This window comes from Oncorhynchus mykiss, chromosome 24, assembly GCF_013265735.2.
Source record: "Oncorhynchus mykiss isolate Arlee chromosome 24, USDA_OmykA_1.1, whole genome shotgun sequence".
NCBI lineage: Eukaryota > Metazoa > Chordata > Actinopteri > Salmoniformes > Salmonidae > Oncorhynchus > Oncorhynchus mykiss.
The window spans coordinates 34,496,430-34,503,559 of NC_048588.1; the positions used below are offsets into that span (position 1 = coordinate 34,496,430).

Genomic DNA, 7,130 nt, shown 5'->3' on the forward strand with positions numbered 1-7,130 from the left:
CAGAGAGCAGAGAGGCTGGAGAGACTGGAGACAGACACTGGAGCAGTCTAATACACAGAGAGGAGAGAGACTGGAGACAGACACTGGAGCAGTCTAATACACAGAGAGGAGAGAGACTGGAGACAGACACTGGAGCAGTCTAATACACAGAGAGGAGAGAGACTGGAGCAGTCTAATACACAGAGAGGAGAGAGACTGGAGACAGACACTGGAGCAGTCTCATACACAGAGAGGAGAGAGACTGGAGACAGACACTGGAGCAGTCTAATACACAGAGAGGAGAGAGACTGGAGACAGACACTGGAGCTGTCTAATACACAGAGATGAGAGAGACTGGAGACAGACACTGGAGCAGTCTAATACACAGAGAGGAGAGAGACTGGAGACAGACACTGGAGCAGTCTAATACACAGAGAGGAGAGAGACTGGAGACAGACACTGGAGCAGTCTACTACACAGAGAGGAGAGAGACTGGAGACAGACACTGGAGCAGTCTACTACACAGAGAGGAGAGAGGCTGGAGACAGACACTGGAGCAGTCTACTACACAGAGAGGAGAGAGACTGGAGACAGACACTGGAGCAGTCTAATACACAGAGAGGAGAGAGACTGGAGCAGTCTACTACACAGAGAGGAGAGAGACTGGAGACAGACACTGGAGCAGTCTAATACACAGAGAGGAGAGAGGCTGGAGACAGACACTGGAGCAGTCTACTACACAGAGAGGAGAGAGGCTGGAGACAGACTATTTGAAAAGCAGCCATACTGTAAGACTATCTCCTCTGTATGAGACTACTCCGGTGTCTGTCTCCAGTCTCTCTCCTCTCTGTGTAGTAGACTGCTCCAGTGTCTATCTCCAGTCTCTCTCCTCTCTGTGTATTAGACTGCTCCAGTGTCTGTCTCCAGTCTCTCTCCTCTCTGTGTAGTAGACTGCTCCAGTGTCTGTCTCCAGTCTCTCTCCTCTCTGTGTATTAGACTGCTCCAGTGTCTGTCTCCAGTCTCTCTCCTCTCTGTGTATTAGACTGCTCCAGTCTCTCTCCTCTCTGTGTATTAGACTGCTCCAGTGTCTGTCTCCAGTCTCTCTCCTCTCTGTGTATTAGACTGCTCCAGTGTCTGTCTCCAGCCTCTCTCCTCTCTGTGTATTAGACTGCTCCAGTGTCTGTCTCCAGTCTCTCTCCTCTCTGTGTAGTAGACTGCTCCAGTGTCTGTCTCCAGTCTCTCTCCTCTCTGTGTATTAGACTGCTCCAGTGTCTGTCTCCAGTCTCTCTCCTCTCTGTGTATTAGACTGCTCCAGTCTCTCTCCTCTCTGTGTATTAGACTGCTCCAGTGTCTGTCTCCAGTCTCTCTCCTCTCTGTGTATTAGACTGCTCCAGTGTCTGTCTCCAGCCTCTCTCCTCTCTGTGTATTAGACTGCTCCAGTGTCTGTCTCCAGTCTCTCTCCTCTCTGTGTAGTAGACTGCTCCAGTCTCTCTCCTCTCTGTGTATTAGACTGCTCCAGTGTCTGTCTCCAGCCTCTCTCCTCTCTGTGTATTAGACTGCTCCAGTGTCTGTCTCCAGTCTCTCTCCTCTCTGTGTATTAGACTGCTCCAGTGTCTGTCTCCAGTCTCTCTCCTCTCTGTGTATTAGACTGCTCCAGTCTCTCTCCTCTCTGTGTATTAGACTGCTCCAGTCTCTCTCCTCTCTGTGTATTAGACTGCTCCAGTCTCTCTCCTCTCTGTGTATTAGACTGCTCCAGTGTCTGTCTCCAGTCTCTCTCCTCTCTGTGTATTAGACTGCTCCAGTGTCTGTCTCCAGTCTCTCTCCTCTCTGTGTATTAGACTGCTCCAGTCTCTCTCCTCTCTGTGTATTAGACTGCTCCAGTCTCTCTCCTCTCTGTGTATTAGACTGCTCCAGTGTCTGTCTCCAGTCTCTCTCCTCTCTGTGTATTAGACTGCTCCAGTCTCTCTCATCTCTGTGTAGTAGACTGCTCCAGTCTCTCTCCTCTCTGTGTAGTAGACTGCTCCAGTGTCTGTCTCCAGTCTCTCTCCTCTCTGTGTATTAGACTGCTCCAGTGTCTGTCTCCAGTCTCTCTCCTCTCTGTGTATTAGACTGCTCCAGTGTCTGTCTCCAGTCTCTCTCCTCTCTGTGTATTAGACTGCTCCAGTACCTTCCCCCATCATGGGCTTGCAGTTGACAGTGTTAACCATGTGTTTTCCCAGCATGCTTGATGTGATGGCCACGTGCACAAGTACAGTGAAGAGTGTGTGTTGTGGGTGCGTGCGTGCGTGGGTGTGTGTGTGTGCGTGTGTGTGTGTGCGTGGGTGTGTGTGTGAGGCTCGGCAGTGAAATTCAGGGGATCGTCAATTTTACAGTGCACCAGGGGATTAGAGAGGAGAGGGGGAGTCACCGAGAGGAGGAGAGGGGGAGTCACAGAGAGGGGGAGAGGGGGAGTCACAGAGAGGAGGAGAGGGGGAGTCACATAGAGGGGGAGAGGGGGAGTCACAGAGAGGGGGAGTCACAGAGAGGAGGAGAGGGGGAGTCACAGAGAGGGGGAGTCGCAGAGAGGAGGAGAGGGGGAGTCACAGAGAGGAGGAGAGGGGGAGTCACAGAGAGGAGGAGAGGGGGAGTCACAGAGAGGGGGAGAGGGGGAGTCGTAGAGAGGAGGAGAGGGGGAGTCACAGAGAGGAGGAGAGGGGGAGTCACAGAGAGGGGGAGTCGCAGAGAGGAGGAGAGGGGGAGTCACAGAGGAGGAGAGGGGGAGTCACAGAGAGGAGGAGAGGGGGAGTCACAGAGAGGAGGAGAGGGGGAGTCGCAGAGAGGAGGAGTCGCAGAGAGGAGGAGAGGGGGAGTCGCAGAGAGGGGGAGTCGCAGAGAGGGGGAGTCACAGAGAGGAGGAGAGGGGGAGTCGCAGAGAGGAGGAGAGGGGGAGTCGCAGAGAGGAGGAGAGGGGGAGTCACAGAGAGGAGGAGAGGGGGAGTCACAGAGAGGAGGAGAGGGGGAGTCACAGAGAGGAGGAGAGGGGGATTCGCAGAGAGGGAGAGAGGGGGAGTCACAGAGAGGAGGAGAGGGGGAGTCGCAGAGAGGGGGAGTCACAGAGAGGAGGAGAGGGGGAGTCACAGAGAGGAGGAGAGGGGGAGTCGCAGAGAGGGGGAGTCACAGAGAGGAGGAGAGGGGGAGTCACAGAGAGGAGGAGAGGGGGAGTCGCAGAGAGGAGGAGAGGGGGAGTCACAGAGAGGAGGAGAGGGGGAGTCGCAGAGAGGAGGAGAGGGGGAGTCACAGAGAGTAGGAGAGGGGGATTCGCAGAGAGGGGGAGAGGGGGAGTCACAGAGAGGAGGACAGGGGGAGTCACAGAGAGGAGGAGAGGGGGAGTCGCAGAGAGGAGGAGAGGGGGAGTCGCAGAGAGGGGGAGAGGGGTAGTCACAGAGAGGAGGAGAGGGGGAGTCGCAGAGAGGAGGAGAGGGGGAGTCACAGAGAGGAGGAGAGGGGGAGTCACAGAGAGGAGGAGAGGGGGAGTCACCGAGAGGGGGAGAGGGGAAGTCGCAGAGAGGGGGAGTCACAGAGAGGAGGAGAGGGGGAGTCACAGAGAGGAGGAGAGGGGGATTCGCAGAGAGGGGGAGAGGTGGAGTCACAGAGAGGAGGAGAGGGGGAGTCACAGAGAGGAGGAGAGGGGGATTCGCAGAGAGGGGGAGTCGCAGAGAGGAGGAGAGGGGGAGTCACAGAGAGGAGGAGAGGGGGATTCGCAGAGAGGGGGAGTCGCAGAGAGGAGGAGAGGGGCAGAAGGGGATTTTGTAACCAGGGGGAGGAGGAAGAAGGGGTGAGTGGGGGACAGGGGCCTGTGTGTCCTTTGTTGTGTAAATGTCACTAGCGGTTGTTTGTGGACTCTGGTTGGCTGGTTTGAATTGTAAATTGCATGGAGCACTGATGAATTGTGCTGGCAGACTTTAAACTGCCACTGGGGGATTGTGGGAAGGAAACCACGGAGAGAATATTCCAGAACCATTTGTGTATGTTAACTGTAGAAGCACCATCACTACAAGCCTGTCTGATTCCCACGGCCCTAGATAATAACACACAGCACTAGATAATAACACACTGCCCTATATAATAACACACAGCCCTATATAATAACACACTGCCCTATATAATAACACACTGCCCTATATAATAACACACTGCACTAGATAATAACACACTGCCCTATATAATAACACACTGCCCTATATAATAACACACTGCCCTAGATAATAACACACTGCACTATATAATAACACACTGCCCTAGATAATAACACACTGCCCTATATAATAACACACAGCACTAGATAATAACACACAGCACTAGATACTAACACACTGCCCTAGATAATAACACACTGCCCTATATAATAACACACGGCAATAGATAATAACACACAGCACTAGATAATAACACACTTCCCTAAATAATAACACACTGCACTAGATAATAACAGACAGCACTAGATAATAACACACTGCCCTATATAATAACACACTGCCCTATATAATAACACACTGCACTAGATAATAACACACTGTGCTTGATAATAACACACTGCCCTATATAATAACACACTGCCCTAGATAATAACACACTGCCCTATATAATAACACACTGCACTAGATAATAACACACTGCCCTAGATAATAACACACTGCCCTATATAATAACACACTGCACTAGATAACACACGGCACTAGATAATAACACACTGCACTATATAATAACACACGGCCCTATATAATAACACACGGCACTAGATAATAACACACTGCACTATATAATAACACACGGCACTAGATAATAACACACAGCACTAGATAATAACACACTGCTATAAAATTATAACACACTGCACTAGATAATAACACACTTCACTAGATAATAACACACTACACTAGATAATAACACACTACACTAGATAATAACACACTACACTAGATAATAACACACTACACTAGATAATAACACACTGCCTATATAATAACATACTACACTAGATAATAACATACTACACTAGATAATAATTATGAAATCCAAGTGTGAAATTGAAACTCAATAAAAAGTAGTCACTTTTTTTTGGAAGGGAATTAATTTATATACATTTTTGACTTTTGAGTGAGAGATAAATAGGGAGGTAGGAGTGGGATTAAGTGAGTATTATACTATCCAATCCCCCCCATCTGCAACCTAAAGGCAACAGAGAGATTTTTCAGGAACCCGTTCCAAGAATACCGTTCCGGGTTTTCACTCGTTGCCCGGTCACTTGAATGGGAACGCGGTAGGGACTCGGTCCGGACGGTTAGGCATTCTCCTTTCACTACTAGACGGGAACATGATATTATTGTTTTGCTAGTATACTTTTTGACATGGAAAACCTGAAGGAATTACCCAGAAGGAATATGATTCAGGTGAATAGATGTTGACATTTTATTAGAAGTCGACTCTGGAAAGAACGGACTAACGACGTAAGTATTTATTTTCTTTGTTGGACTAGATAATATAATATATGTTACAAGTTACAATTGTTATTGTGTGCTCTTCGATGGTCAACATAGTATATATTTTTCTCGCTTGGCACAAGCGTCCGTTTCTGAGTAAAGTGGGCATGTTGCCATTGACAACGTTACAGTTGCACCGTTGTTTTCACGAGGTGAGCTCGCGCAAGAAGGCTGCAGTCGGAGGAGCCAAGGAACAACTTGCTGACCAATGCACCTGCCCTTGTCTTTGAGTTCATCTACCGTGGCTACCACATAAAACAATGCTAGTCTATGTTTTGAATGGGCTAACTGCCCGATTCTTTGTCAACAGTTTTCTTACATGCCTACAGAGGTTTTTATAGTTTTTTCGTTTTTCGCAAAAGGCTATTTATTCAAACTACAGCTTAAAGTTTTTGATTAGGCAAATGTTATTATATATATATATATTTTTTATAAATGCATATATTAGGTTGTTCATTGTTGTGCAAATAACCTAATCAAGTGAGCATTAAAAGTATATGTTTCATGTGACATCAAAATCATGAATTCATTTGCAAGATTGATTAAAACCAAAGTTGTGAATGTTTTATGCGTTTCACAATAATTTGGGATTTCCGCGTAATTTTCCTTTGCGACACCGATTTGCACCAGAATTGCATTGATGGTGAATAACAAAGGCTCCCCTTAAGAAAGACACAGGGTAAACCCCCTCTGACTCCTTGGGGATTTTCGGAGAGAGAGAGTGTGGGTGAGGTATAGAGGGGTATTTGATAAATGGCATCCCACGGACAAAGCCCTAAAGGTGCAACCCCTCACCCAACCCCCTCAACCGCATTGTGCGGGTTAACCGCAATCACCACAAGGCAGGTCTTTGTTCGGGCCTATCGGTAGGTATAGCTCGGATGTAAACCGATACAGGCGTGTTCGCCCGCCTCTGGTGGTTCTAGAGTCAGTTACTTATTTGTTTCTGAGTTAAAAAAAAATAGCCATAAAGTTTGAGCTTTTAAAGTTATTAATCACATAAACTGCGCTATTGTCCCGGGACGTGGTTGGTCCCGAGAGTCGCACGAGGAGTCATAAAGATAAATAAATATGCCCATTAAAATAACAGGATCAAGCGCTCAGTACCCCAGCCCCCCCACCCGTAACCCTCCTCTACCAGGCACTGCAGCTCTACTACAGGGATCAGATGTCCAAGCCATGGGTGCCAGTCCGGGTATGGTTCAGTCAACTTGTCCTGGTCATGCATGGTTCCTCCTCTGTCACAGTGATGAAAATGACCTACACTATGTTGACAGCATCTGTGTTCGTTAGGGTGTGTTGTTTTCCTATGATATTGAGGTAGACATTGTTGAATGGGGCAGCAGGTAGCCTAGTGGTTAGAGCTTTGGACTAGTAACTGAAAGGTTACCGAATCCCTGAGCTGACAAGGTAAAAATCTGTCGTTCTGCCCCTGAACAAGGCAGATAACCTGCCGTTCCAAGGCCGGCATTGAAAATAAGAATGTGTTCTTAACTGACTTGTTAAAAAAACGTTCCCTGGCATCACACACGTTCCAATGTTATTGTCAGTCTTTTGGACACTTGTGACAGGATGACGAACAGTGCATCTGAACACGTGAGTGGAGTATTATGGGGTGGTTCAGTTTGCTGG

General features: G+C 48.4%; 1 protein-coding gene across 4 annotated transcripts in view; it reads left to right on the forward strand.

Annotated features, from left to right (window-relative positions):
• The first annotated feature begins 5,244 nt into the window (after positions 1-5,244).
• The window catches only part of LOC110503217 (1-phosphatidylinositol 4,5-bisphosphate phosphodiesterase eta-1-like), a 136,528-nt gene continuing 134,642 nt past the window's right edge, over positions 5,245-7,130 (forward strand). For 3 of the 4 annotated variants that reach the window (XR_005039338.1, XM_036961456.1, XM_036961458.1), the window contains exon 1: positions 5,247-5,465. The gene's annotated coding sequence lies outside the window, so the exon portion shown is untranslated. Of the gene's footprint in view, positions 5,466-7,130 lie in introns of all 4 variants that reach the window. The other variant, XM_036961459.1, reaches the window with a different exon arrangement.